The 13,344-nt window shown below is 53.3% G+C and overlaps 1 non-coding gene across 1 annotated transcript; it reads right to left on the minus strand.

The window, feature by feature from the left end:
* Positions 1-1,177: 1,177 nt before the first annotated feature.
* Positions 1,178-1,259, minus strand: TRNAS-CGA (transfer RNA serine (anticodon CGA)). Its single transcript has one exon. It is a non-coding gene; the product is annotated as a tRNA-Ser (tRNA).
* Between the last annotated feature and the right edge of the window lie 12,085 nt (positions 1,260-13,344).

Genomic DNA, 13,344 nt, shown 5'->3' on the forward strand with positions numbered 1-13,344 from the left:
ACATCTTTCCTCAATCTTTGACGACTTTGGTTACATTTATTAAACAGTTTACAAGCATGAAAACTTCCCAATCAACTGTTGTTATTGTTATAAACAGCCTCCTGGTGCTTCGGGGCTCATTAACTGTTTAATAATTGTAAACAAAGCCGCCAAAGATTGAGAAAAGATGGACAGATTCGTAAGTGTTTGCGTAAGTGCTTTCGTGAATCTGGCCCCTGGACAGTTTGAGAAGTGCTTCCACACGCGTACATTGGATCGCAAGCAGCCCGTCCTCCAAACACCAGCCCGTCCTCCAAACACCAGCCCGTCCTCCAAACAAAGACCCAAAAGTGATTCCACCCACCCGCCAAACCCCCAGGTGTTTATGAATGACAAACGGTTTACACACGACTCACAACTGCTGACGTTCGAACACTTCCGGAACAAGTGCTTCACTGACGACTTGTGTTCGAACCACAACGCTGTAAATGCTTCACCCACGTACTACAAATACCAATAATCGCCAACAGAACCTAAACACCTAACCTAACCTATGCCTATGCACAATATGCTATTATACTATAATATTAATTTATATTTAAGAACATTCCAATTTTGAAAGAACATTATGTTAAAATTAATGAATTCGTCTTTGGGGTCGACCGCTGGGTGGAATGGACTTGGTCTGAGGACGGGTTGTGCATGGTGTCCAAATCTCAAGAAGCACATAAATATACTGGAAAAGGTGTAGCGGCATGCTGCAAAATGGTTTCCGGAACTGAAGAACAAGAGTTACGAGGAGAGACTAGAGGCGTTAAACACGCCGTAACTAGAAGATAGAAGAAAAAGAGGAGATATGATCACCATTTACAAAATACTAACAGGAATGGACTATATTAACAAAGATGAATTCCTGAAACCAGGAACTTCACCAACAAGAGGACAAGGATTCAAGCTAAGGAAAGAAAGATGCCGATAAAATATTAGAAAGTTTTCTTTCGCAAAGTGGTAAACGGTTGGGCAGAGTTTCTTTCACCCTATGCCCCTGTTACCTAGCAGTAAAATAGGTACCTGGGTGTTAGTCAGCTGTCACGGGCTGCTTCCTGGGGGTGGAGGCCTGGTCGAGGACCGGGCCGCGGGGACAATAAAGCCCCGAAATCATCTCAAGATAACCTCCCCGCGTAAAACAGGACACAACCGCTGTGGACAGGATTCGAACCTGTGCGGGCAGAGCCCAATGGATTTCGAGTCCATCTCCTTAACCACTCGGACACCGCAGCTCATGACACACGCTGTGCACAGGAGCTGGACCTGTAACCTCGGTGTTGCTAGACCAGCTGCTGAGGGAACGTTGCCTGAGCAGCCTGCAGGAACGGTGCTGAGGAAATGTTGCCTGAGCAGCCTGCAGGAACGGTGCTGAGGAAATGTTGCCTGAGCAGCCTGCAGGAACGGTGCTGAGGGAACGTTGCCTGAGCAGCCTGCAGGAACGGTGCTGACGAAATGTTGCCTGAGCAGCCTGCAGGAACGGTGCTGAGGGAACGTTGCCTGAGCAGCCTGCAGGAACGGTGCTGAGGGAACGTTGCCTGAGCAGCCTGCAGGAACGGTGCTGACGAAATGTTGCCTGAGCAGCCTGCAGGAACGGTGCTGAGGGAACGTTGCCTGAGCAGCCTGCAGGAACGGTGCTGAGGGAACGTTGCCTGAGCAGCCTGCAGGAACGGTGCTGAGGGAACGTTGCCTGAGCAGCCTGCAGGAACGGTGCTGAGGGAATGTTGCCTGAGCAGCCTGCAGGAACGGTGCTGAGGGAATGTTGCCTGAGCAGCCTGCAGGAACGGTGCTGAGGAAGTGTTGCATGAGCAGCCTGCAGGAACGGTGCTGAGGGAACGTTGCATGAGCAGCCTGCAGGAACGGTGCTGAGGGAACGTTGCCTGAGCAGCCTGCAGGAACGGTGCTGAGGGAACGTTGCCTGAGCAGCCTGCAGGAACGGTGCTGAGGGAACGTTGCCTGAGCAGCCTGCAGGAACGGTGCTGAGGAAGTGTTGCCTGAGCAGCCTGCAGGAACGGTGCTGAGGAAGTGTTGCCTGAGCAGCCTGCAGGAACGGTGCTGAGGGAATGTTGCCTGAGCAGCCTGCAGGAACGGTGCTGAGGGAACGTTGCCTGAGCAGCCTGCAGGAACGGTGCTGAGGAAGTGTTGCCTGAGCAGCCTGCAGGAACGGTGCTGAGGAAATGTTGCCTGAGCAGCCTGCAGGAACGGTGCTGAGGGAACGTTGCCTGAGCAGCCTGCAGGAACGGTGCTGAGGAAGTGTTGCCTGAGCAGCCTGCAGGAACGGTGCTGAGGAAATGTTGCCTGAGCAGCCTGCAGGAACGGTGCTGAGGGAACGTTGCCTGAGCAGCCTGCAGGAACGGTGCTGAGGGAATGTTGCCTGAGCAGCCTGCAGGAACGGTGCTGAGGAAGTGTTGCCTGAGCAGCCTGCAGGAACGGTGCTGAGGGAATGTTGCCTGAGCAGCCTGCAGGAACGGTGCTGAGGGAACGTTGCCTGAGCAGCCTGCAGGAACGGTGCTGAGGAAGTGTTGCCTGAGCAGCCTGCAGGAACGGTGCTGAGGAAATGTTGCCTGAGCAGCCTGCAGGAACGGTGCTGAGGGAACGTTGCCTGAGCAGCCTGCAGGAACGGTGCTGAGGGAATGTTGCCTGAGCAGCCTGCAGGAACGGTGCTGAGGAAGTGTTGCCTGAGCAGCCTGCAGGAACGGTGCTGAGGGAATGTTGCCTGAGCAGCCTGCAGGAACGGTGCTGAGGGAACGTTGCCTGAGCAGCCTGCAGGAACGGTGCTGAGGAAGTGTTGCCTGAGCAGCCTGCAGGAACGGTGCTGAGGAAATGTTGCCTGAGCAGCCTGCAGGAACGATGCTGAGGAAATGTTGCCTGAGCAGCCTGCAGGAACGGTGCTGAGGAAGTGTTGCCTGAGCAGCCTGCAGGAACGGTGCTGAGGAAGTGTTGCATGAGCAGCCTGCAGGAACGGTGCTGAGGAAGTGTTGCATGAGCAGCCTGCAGGAACAGTGCTGAGGGAATGTTGCCTGAGCAGCCTGCAGGAACGGTGCTGAGGGAACGTTGCCTGAGCAGCCTGCAGGAACGGTGCTGAGGAAGTGTTGCATGAGCAGCCTGCAGGAACGGTGCTGAGGGAACGTTGCATGAGCAGCCTGCAGGAACGGTGCTGAGCCCTGTGCACGGACAATGCATGTCAAGGAAAGTTGTAATAATGGCTGACAAGACAGAAATTTACCTGAATTTACCTGAGGGGCCATTAATACTAGTAGCCTCAGCGAAGACAGGAAGCCAGCGGCTTGTCAAAGGTCCCCCCCTTTGTAAATAGAGGCCCCGTACCTTGGCAATAATGCGTATTGATGTTGAAAACGTTGGGGCAGCGTGGAGAACGTTGGGACACCGTGGGGAACGTTGGGGCAGCGTGGGGAACGTTGGGGCAGCGTGGGGAACGTTGGGGCACCGTGGGGAACGTTGGGGGCAGCGTGGGGAACGTTGGGGCAGCGTGGAGAACGTTGGGGCAGCGTGGAGAACGTTGGGGCAGCGTGGAGAACGTAGGGGCACCGTGGGGAACGTTGGGGGCAGCGTGGAGAACGTTGGGGCACCGTGGGGAACGTTGGGGCACCGTGGGGAACGTTGGGGGCAGCGTGGGGAACGTTGGGGCAGCGTGGAGAACGTTGGGGCAGCGTGGAGAACGTTGGGGCAGCGTGGAGAACGTTGGGGCAGCGTGGGGAACGTTGTGGCAGCGTGGAGAACGTTGGGGCAGCGTGGGGAACGTTGAGGCAGCGTGGGGAACGTTGGGGGCAGCGTGGGGAACGTTGTGGCAGCGTGGAGAACGTTGGGGCAGCGTGGGGAACGTTGAGGCAGCGTGGGGAACGTTGGGGGCAGCGTGGGGAACGTTGGGGCAGCGTGGGGAACGTTGAGGCAGCGTGGGGAACGTTGAGGCAGCGTGGGGAACGTTGAGGCAGCGTGGGGAACGTTGAGGCAGCGTGGGGAACGTTGGGGCAGCGTGGGGAACGTTGAGGCAGCGTGGGGAACGTTGAGGCAGCGTGGGGAACGTTGAGGCAGCGTGGGGAACGTTGGGGCAGCGTGGGGAACGTTGAGGCAGCGTGGGGAACGTTGAGGCAGCGTGGGGAACGTTGAGGCAGCGTGGGGAACGTTGAGGCAGCGTGGGGAACGTTGGGGCAGCGTGGGGAACGTTGAGGCAGCGTGGGGAACGTTGAGGCAGCGTGGGGAACGTTGAGGCAGCGTGGGGAACGTTGGGGCAGCGTGGGGAACGTTGAGGCAGCGTGGGGAACGTTGAGGCAGCGTGGGGAACGTTGAGGCAGCGTGGGGAACGTTGGGGCAGCGTGGGGAACGTTGAGGCAGCGTGGGGAACGTTGAGGCAGCGTGGGGAACGTTGAGGCAGCGTGGGGAACGTTGAGGCAGCGTGGGGAACGTTGAGGCAGCGTGGGGAACGTTGAGGCAGCGTGGGGAACGTTGGGGCAGCGTGGGGAACGTTGAGGCAGCGTGGAGAACGTTGAGGCAGCGTGGGGGAACGTTGTGGCAGCGTGGAGAACGTTGGGGCAGCGTGGGGAACGTTGTGGCAGCGTGGGGAACGTTGGGGCAGCGTGGAGAACGTTGGGGCACCGTGGGGAACGTTGGGGCACCGTGGGGAACGTTGGGGCACCGTGGGGAACGTTGGGGCAGCGTGGAGAACATTGGGGGCAGCGCGGAGAACGTTGAGGCAGCGTGGAGAACGTTGGGGCAGCGTGGGGAACGTTGGGGCAGCGTGGAGAACGTTGGGGCAGCGTGGGGAACGTTGGGGCACCGTGGAGAACGTTGGGGCAGCGTGGAGAACGTTGGGGCAGCGTGGGGAACGTTGAGGCAGCGTGGGGAACGTTGTGGCAGCGTGGAGAACGTTGTGGCAGCGTGGGGAACGTTGTGGCACCGTGGGGAACGTTGGGGCAGCGTGGAGAACGTTGTGGCAGTGTGGGGAACGTTGGGGCAGCGTGGGGAACGTTGGGGCAGCGTGGGGAACGTTGGGGCAGCGTGGGGAACGTTGGGGCAGCGTGGGGAACGTTGGGGCAGCGTGGAGAACGTTGGGGCACCGTGGGGAACGTTGGGGCACCGTGGGGAACGTTGGGGCACCGTGGGGAACGTTGGGGCAGCGTGGGGAACGTTGGGGCACCGTGGGGAACGTTGGGGCACCGTGGGGAACGTTGGGGCACCGTGGGGAACGTTGGGGCAGCGTGGGAAACGTTGGGGCACCGTGGGAAACAGGTAATACTTGGGCCGGGTGCCAGATGGTGCCATGAATGTTTCCCAAGCAGTACACGCGCCAGAATGGAGATGACCCGCGCGCGACTTCCTGCACGCCGCGTGTGTGGAGGAAGTCGCGCGCGAATGACGCACCCACACACACACACGCACGCAATGACAGGCAGAAATGAACACACACACACACGCCGCTAGACAAACACTCATGCGACCACTTGAGACCACAAACTGCACTACCACAGCCATACTACCCCATGGGAGGCAGGTCCCAGATATTGACTGTCACACCAACTGCCTCTCTCTCCCACCTCCCGTTCCACGACTCCGTGGTGACCCTCACCCGTCACGGCAGCTCACGCCACTGGCGCCTTGTGGTACCGCAAGAGCGCTCAGGGGGCGACTGTGGGAGAGAGATCAGGAGTGAGAGGCGTCGGGGAAGGTCTAAGGAAGGGAGGAGGAACTAGGTACCTTCCTGGTCTGAGGAGGTCTTGCTCCGCGCGTCTCTCAGACCCTTCCACCTGGATCACCCTCCCTCTCAACCCTCCCCTATCTCTCCCTTCCCGCATCAATGTCCTCCCGGCACACGCAGGCAGGCAACAAGGCAGACACAGGCAGGCAACAAGGCAGACACAGGCAGGCAACAAGGCAGACACAGGCAGGCAACAAGGCAGACACAGGCAGGCAACAAGGCAGACACAGGCAGGCAACAAGGCAGACACAGGCAGGCAACAAGGCAGACACAGGCAGGCAACAAGGCAGACACAGGCAGGCAACAAGGCAGACACAGGCAGGCAACAAAGTAGACAACAAGGCAGACACAGGCAGGCAACAAGGCAGACACAGGCAGACAACAAGGCAGACACAGGCAGGCAACAAGGCAGACACAGGCAGACAACAAGGCAGACACAGGCAGGAAACAAAGTAGACAACAAGGCAGACACAGGCAGGCAACAAGGCAGGCAACAAGGCAGACAACAAGGCAGACACAGGCAGGCAACAAGGCAGGCAACAAGGCAGACACAGGCAGACAACAAGGCAGACACAGGCAGGCAACAAGGCAGACACAGGCAGGCAACAAGGCAGGCAACAAGGCAGACAACAAGGCAGACACAGGCAGGCAACAAGGCAGGCAACAAGGCAGACACAGGCAGGCAACAAGGCAGACACAGGCAGACAACAAGGCAGACACAGGCAGGCAACAAAGTAGACAACAAGGCAGACACAGGCAGGCAACAAGGCAGACACAGGCAGGCAACAAGGCAGACACAGGCAGACAACAAGGCAGACACAGGCAGGCAACAAAGTAGACAACAAGGCATACACAGGCAGACAACAAGGCAGACACAGGCAGACACAGGCAGGCAACAAGGCAGACACAGGCAGGCAACAAGGCAGACACAGGCAGACAACAAGGCAGACACAGGCAGGCAACAAGGCAGACACAGGCAGGCAACAAAGTAGACAACAAGGCAGACACAGGCAGGCAACAAGGCAGGCAACAAGGCAGACACAGGCAGGCAACAAGGCAGACACAGGCAGGCAACAAGGCAGACACAGGCAGGCAACAAGGCAGACACAGGCAGACAACAAGGCAGACACAGGCAGACAACTAGGCAGACACAGGCAGGCAGCAAGGCAGACACAGGCAGGCAACAAGGCAGACACAGGCAGACAACAAGGCAGACACAGGCAGGCAACAAAGTAGACAACAAGGCATACACAGGCAGACAACAAAGCAGACAACAAGGCAGACACAGGCAGGCAACAAAGTAGGCAACAAGACAGACACAGGCAGGCAACAAAGTAGGCAACAAGGCAGACACAGGCAGGCAACAAGGCAGACACAGGCAGACAACAAGGCAGACACAGGCAGGCAACAAGGCAGACACAGGCAGGCAACAAGGCAGACACAGGCAGACAACAAGGCAGACACAGGCAGGCAACAAAGTAGACAACAAGGCATACACAGGCAGACAACAAGGCAGACACAGGCAGACAACAAGGCAGACACAGGCAGGCAACAAGGCAGACACAGGCAGGCAACAAGGCAGACACAGGCAGACAACAAGGCAGACACAGGCAGGCAACAAGGCAGACACAGGCAGGCAACAAGGCAGACAACAAAGCAGACAACAAGGCAGACACAGGCAGGCAACAAAGTAGGCAACAAGGCAGACACAGGCAGGCAACAAGGCAGACAACAAGGCAGACACAGGCAGACAACAAAGCAGGCAACAAGGCCGACACAGGCAGGCAGCAAGGCAGACACATTCAGACAACAAAGTAGGCAACAAGGCAGACACAAGCAGACAACAAAGCAGGCAACAAGGCAGACACAAGCAGACAACAAAGCAGGCAACAAAGCAGACAACAAAGCAGACAACAAAGCAGGCAACAAAGCAGACAACAAAGTAGGCAACAAGGCAGACAACAAAGCAGGCAACAAGGCAGACACAAGCAGACAACAAAGCAGGCAACAAGGCAGACAAGCAGACAACAAAGCAGGCAACAAGGCAGACACAAGCAGACAACAAAGCAGACAACAAAGCAGGCAACAAGGCAGACACAAGCAGACAACAAAGCAGACAACAAAGCAGACAACAAAGCAGGCAACAAAGCAGACACAAGCAGACAACAAAGCAGGCAATAAGGCAGACAAGCAGACAACAAAGCAGGCAACAAGGCAGACACAAGCAGACAACAAAGCAGACAACAAAGCAGACAACAAAGCAGGCAACAAGGCAGACACAAGCAGACAACAAAGCAGACAACAAAGCAGGCAACAAGGCAGACACAAGCAGACAACAAAGCAGGCAACAAGGCAGACAAGCAGACAACAAAGCAGGCAACAAGGCAGACACAAGCAGACAACAAAGCAGACAACAAAGCAGACAACAAGGCAGACACAAGCAGACAACAAAGCAGGCAACAAGGCAGACAAGCAGACAACAAAGCAGGCAACAAGGCAGACACAAGCAGACAACAAAGCAGACAACAAAGCAGGCAACAAGGCAGACACACAAGCCACCAAGCTCGGACGTAACACGTAATAGCTCTATCCCGCACCTAAGGGAATAACCCAATGGGCTCATCGAGAAGCAAGCAAGCAAACACGCAAGCAAGCAAACACGCAAGCAAGCAAACAAACACGCAAGCAGCAAGCAAGCAAACACGCAAGCAGCAAGCAAGCAAACACGCAAGCAAGCAAACAAACACGCAAGCAAACAAACACGCAAGCAAGCAAACACGCAAGCAGCAAGCAAGCAAACACGCAAGCAAACAAACAAACAAGCAGCAAGCAAGCAAACACGCAAGCAAGCAAACAAACACGCAAGCAAACAAACACGCAAGCAAACAAACACGCAAGCAAGCAAACACGCAAGCAAACAAACACGCAAGCAAGCAAACACGCAAGCAAGCAAGCAAGCAAGCAAACAAACACGCAAGCAAACAAGCACGCAAGCAGCAAGCAAGCAAACACGCAAGCAAACAAACACGCAAGCAAGCAAACACGCAAGCAAGCAAACAAACACGCAAGCAAACAAACACGCAAGCAGCAAGCAAGCAAACACGCAAGCAAACAAACACGCAAGCAAGCAAACACGCAAGCAAGCAAACACGCAAGCAAACAAACACGCAAGCAAGCAAACACGCAAGCAAGCAAGCAAGCAAACAAACACGCAAGCAAACAAGCACGCAAGCAGCAAGCAAGCAAACACGCAAGCAAACAAACACGCAAGCAAGCAAACACGCAAGCAAACAAACACGCAAGCAGCAAGCAAGCAAACACGCAAGCAAACAAACACGCAAGCAAGCAAACAAACACGCAAGCAAGCAAACAAACACGCAAGCAAGCAAGCAAACACGCAAGCAAGCAAACAAACACGCAAGCAAACAAACACGCAAGCAGCAAGCAAGCAAACACGCAAGCAAACAAACAAACAAGCAGCAAGCAAGCAAACACGCAAGCAGCAAGCAAGCAAACAAACAAACAAGCAGCAAGCAAGCAAACAGGCAAGCAAGCAAACAGGCAAGCAAGCAAGCCAGCAGCCAGCCAGCAAGCCAGCAGCCAGCCAGCAAGCAGCCAGCAGCTTTACTCCGTGTACAGAGGCTTCAACACCACTACCGTGAGGTAGAGAAACCTGTCTGGGAGCTTGTGTCGCCCCCCCCCCCCCTCCAGCCGTCCTCTCCCTACCCCGCCTGTACTGTGCCTCCTCCCCCCCCCCCTACCTTCACACTGCCTGATCAACCAACCTCTTGGTTCTTGCACTCCGCCATGTCTCATGCCACGCTCAGGCTTTACAACCTTTCCCAAGAAACACTTTCAAACTCTTGTTCCGTTTGACGTAACTTCTGCTTGATACCTGGATGATGGGGTTCTGGGAGTTGTTCTACTCCCCAAGCCCGGCCCGAGGCCAGGCTTGAGTTGTGAGAGTTTGGTCCACCAGGCTGTTGGTTGATACCTGGTTGATGGGGTTCTGGGAGTTCTTCTACTCCCCAAGCCCGGCCCGAGGCCAGGCTTGACTTGTGAGAGTTTGGTCCACCAGGCTGTTGGTTGATACCTGGTTGATGGGGTTCTGGGAGTTGTTCTACTCCCCAAGCCCGGCCCGAGGCCAGGCTCGACTTGTGAGAGTTTGGTCCACCAGGCTGTTGGTTGATACCTGGATGATGGGGTTCTGGGAGTTGTTCTACTCCCCAAGCCCGGCCCGAGGCCAGGCTTGACTTGTGAGAGTTTGGTCCACCAGGCTGTTGGTTGATACCTGGTTGATGGGGTTCTGGGAGTTGTTCTACTCCCCAAGCCCGGCCCGAGGCCAGGCTTGACTTGTGAGAGTTTGGTCCACCAGGCTGTTGGTTGATACCTGGTTGATGGGGTTCTGGGAGTTGTTCTACTCCCCAAGCCCGGCCCGAGGCCAGGCTTGACTTGTGAGAGTTTGGTCCACCAGGCTGTTGGTTGATACCTGGTTGATGGGGTTCTGGGAGTTGTTCTACTCCCCAAGCCCGGCCCGAGGCCAGGCTCGACTTGTGAGAGTTTGGTCCACCAGGCTGTTGGTTGATACCTGGATGATGGGGTTCTGGGAGTTGTTCTACTCCCCAAGCCCGGCCCGAGGCCAGGCTCGACTTGTGAGAGTTTGGTCCACCAGGCTGTTGCTTGGAGCGGCCCGCAGGCCCACATACCCACCACAGCCCGGTTGGTCCGGCACTCCTTGGAGGAAACTATCTAGTTTCCTCTTGAAGATGTCCACGGTTGTTCCGGCAATATTTCTTATGCTTGCTGGGAGGACGTTGAACAACCGCGGACCTCTGATGTTTATACAGTGTTGTCTGATTGTGCCTATGGCACCTCTGCTCTTCACTGGTTCTATTCTGCATTTTCTTCCATATCGTTCACTCCAGTACGTTGTTATTTTACTGTGTAGATTTGGGACCTGGCCCTCCAGTATTTTCCATGTGTATATTATTTGGTATCTCTCTCGTCTCCTTTCTAGTGAGTACATTTGGAGAGCTTTGAGACGATCCCAATAATTTAGGTGCTTTATCGCGTCTATGCGTGCCGTATATGTTCTCTGTATTCCCTCTATTTCAGCAATCTCTCCTGCTCTGAAGGGGGAAGTGAGTACTGAGTAGTACTCAAGACGGGACAACACAAGTGACTTGAAGAGTACAACCATTGTGATGGGATCCCTGGATTTGAAAGTTCTCGTAATCCATCCGATCATTTTCTGGCTGTCGCAATATTTGCTTGGTTATGCTCCCTAAACGTTAGGTCGTTGGACATTATTATTCCCAAATCCTTTACATGTTGCTTTCCTACTATGGGCACATTTGATTATGTTTTGTACCCTGTATTATGTTTAAGGTTTTCATTGTTACCGTACCTAAGTACCTGGAATTTATCACTGTTAAACAACATGTTATTTTCTGTTGCCCAGTCGAAAACCTTATAAATATCAGCTTGAAGTTTTTCAATGGCTTCAGCAGAGGTAATTTTCATATTGATGTTTGTGTCATCTGCAAAGGATGATACGAAGCTGTGACTTGTATTTTTGTCTATATGTGATATGAGAATAAGGAAAAACAGCGGTGCAAGGACTGTACCCTGAGGTACAGAGCTTTTAACCGCGATTGGACTCGATTTTATATGATCGACTGTTACTCGAGTCCTGTTTGACAGAAAACTGAGTATCCAGCGTCCTACTTTACCAGTGTCCAGCTGAAAGGTCACAATGTGAAATTCATGTGCATTCTATCTCATGTTGGAATAATGCTCAACGAGGTGGCGGATGACTTGGCCAAACGTGCCATATCAAAACCACAAGTTGACATCGAATGCGAATTCACAATGAGACAAATAAGAAGCAAAATGAGAAACATTCAGGCACAGGCAGAAGTGGCGAGGAGATATAATGTATGAGGGAAGTCAAACCATGCAACACTACAGGTGTGTGAGTCAAACACCCATTTCACTTATGGTAAAAGGAGAAATGGTTGGAGTGACTCTGTGTACATGCGGCTCAGGCTTGGGTACAAATATTACTGGGAATATGGGATAGGTGTTCATGGTAATGACACGAAGTGTAAACTATGTGGTATGTTAAGGTCTCACACCCTGGCCCATTATATTCTTGATTGTCCGTTGATTAATGTATATAGAAACACTGAGATAAGGACTGTTCCTGAACAAATAGCCTGGATGTGTCACAACGGAAAGGTTGATGATATTCTTGAGAGATATAAGAATTTTGCACCAAGACTGTAATATTTTGTTGAATTATCTGCATGTCTCTTGCAAATTGTCTATACAGTATACCTAGGTCATAAAAGTATTTGTGCGTACGTCTGATACCATACTACTTGTGTAAAGGAGGAATTGTATATGTTTATCTCTCAGAATGTTCGGCAATATGTTTATTGTTTGTGATGTGTGTCTATGTATGTATGAACACGGGGTGAGAATAGCTTGAGCTACCTCATCCCTTTGTGTGTATTTTAACTCAATAAACTTATTTCAATTCAATTTCAATTACTTTACCGGTTATTCCCATTGACCTCATTTTGTGTGCTATCACGCCATGGTCACATTTATCGAAAGCCTTTGCGAAGTCCGTGCATATCACATCAGCGTTTTGTTTTTCTTCTAATGCCTCAGTGACTTTGTCGTAGTGCTCAAGTAGCTGTGAGATTCACGATCTTCCTGCTCGAAATCCACGTTGGCCTGGATTGTGAAGGTCATTGGTCTCCATTAAAGTAGTGATCTGACTCCTAATCACTCTCTCAAATACTTTTATTATGTGCGATGTTAGTGCAACTGGTCTATAATTCTTTGCCAATGCTTTACTCCCTCCCTTGTGTAGAGGGGCTATGTCTGCTACTTTAAGTGCATCTGGTATCTCCCCCGTGTCCAAGCTCTTCCTCCACACTATACTGAGTGCCTGTGCTACTGGCACCTTGCTTTTCTTTATAAATATTGAATTCCATGAATCTGGACCCGGAGCCGAGTGCATCTTGAGGTTATCTTGAGATGATTTCGGGGCTTTAGTGTCCCCGCGGCCTGGTCCTCGACCAGGCCTCCACCCCCAGGAAGCAGCCCGTGACAGCTGACTAACTCCCAGGTACCTATTTACTGCTAGGTAACAGGGGCATTCAGGGTGAAAGAAACTTTGCCCATTTGTTTCTGCCTCGTGCGGGAATCGAACCCGCGCCACAGAATTACGAGACCTGCGCGCTATCCACCAGGCTACGAGGCCCCTCCACCAGGCTACGAGGCCCCTTGCATGGGCATGCATGCACAACATGCATGGGCATGTTTTCAATTTCTCTTCTAGTACGTTTAGTACTACGTTTAGTACGTCTAAAGTCTAGTACGCTCGTGTTGATATCAGTTATATTTACAGGTGTTTGAATATCCCGCATAAAGAAATTGTCTGGATCTTCCACCTTCATGTTGTTTATTGGAGTGCTAAACATGTCCTCATACTGCTTTTTTAGGATTTCACTAATTTCTTTGTACTCACCTAGTTGTGTTTGCGGGGGTTGAGCTCTGGCTCTTTGGTCCCGCCTCTCAACCGTCAATCAACA

Source organism: Procambarus clarkii, chromosome 64 (assembly GCF_040958095.1).
Source record: "Procambarus clarkii isolate CNS0578487 chromosome 64, FALCON_Pclarkii_2.0, whole genome shotgun sequence".
Classification (NCBI taxonomy): domain Eukaryota; kingdom Metazoa; phylum Arthropoda; class Malacostraca; order Decapoda; family Cambaridae; genus Procambarus; species Procambarus clarkii.